Genomic DNA, 873 nt, shown 5'->3' on the forward strand with positions numbered 1-873 from the left:
TGAGGGGGCCACCGTCCGGTAATGGCGGGCTGCCCAGCTGCAGGCCCTCTCTCGGCTTCTTATTGCCACTCGCCGCCTTCTCCGCAAAGCTGGTCTTGGCGGGCCTCCCTCATTTCATCTCCCACTTGTCGGGTTAGCGCTTCTTAAACATTTTTTCCTTCCCCTGTCCCCTGTGAGTGCCTCCCTCGACTCAGGGTGGCGCCTTTTTCACCAGCGGTTGGAGTTGAATCAGGTGTAGGTGCTGGTTAAGAAAAACAACTGGGGAGACACACAGTGGACTTGGGAAGCTGCCGATACGATTAACTAGGACACACATACTTATTCAACAACTGATAAACCTGTAGTACGTTGCTCTGAAAAATGCTCAGTCAGTGTTTTGAGGAAAATTAGTTGTATAACTTTTTGATCCACTGCCTTAAATTACGCCATGAATTGTGCAGTACTTTTCACAAAAACCTTCCAGGAGACCTGTCAGTGTTGTGGGATACGAGATAAAGTCATGATCTATGAAATTCAGTATGTGCATAATTTTATTCTTGCAAGTAGCTTCATTGTGAGTGAAGTTACATGAGTACTAAACACATACAGACTTCATTGGAGACCACACAGGTACAAGAATTGGGATCTCAAATACGCAACTCCAGCAAGATGTAGTTATGTTCACAGAAAATGCAGAGAGGGTGGTTTACAGCGCGACTACGATCTCTCCAGCGTGTATTTTGAAGGCCTCTGGAGGGGAAGCGTAAGGAAACTCTTTTGATGGTGTCCTGCTTAATCACATTCCTTACAGAACCAAGGGCTGTAAACTATTTTAGCAAGATACGTGAACAAAAGCAGGTGGTGTTAACAGGGCTAGTTCAGCAAATTTTAAAT

This window comes from Charadrius vociferus, unplaced genomic scaffold (assembly GCF_000708025.1).
Source record: "Charadrius vociferus isolate BGI_N301 unplaced genomic scaffold, ASM70802v2 scaffold365, whole genome shotgun sequence".
Lineage (NCBI taxonomy): Eukaryota > Metazoa > Chordata > Aves > Charadriiformes > Charadriidae > Charadrius > Charadrius vociferus.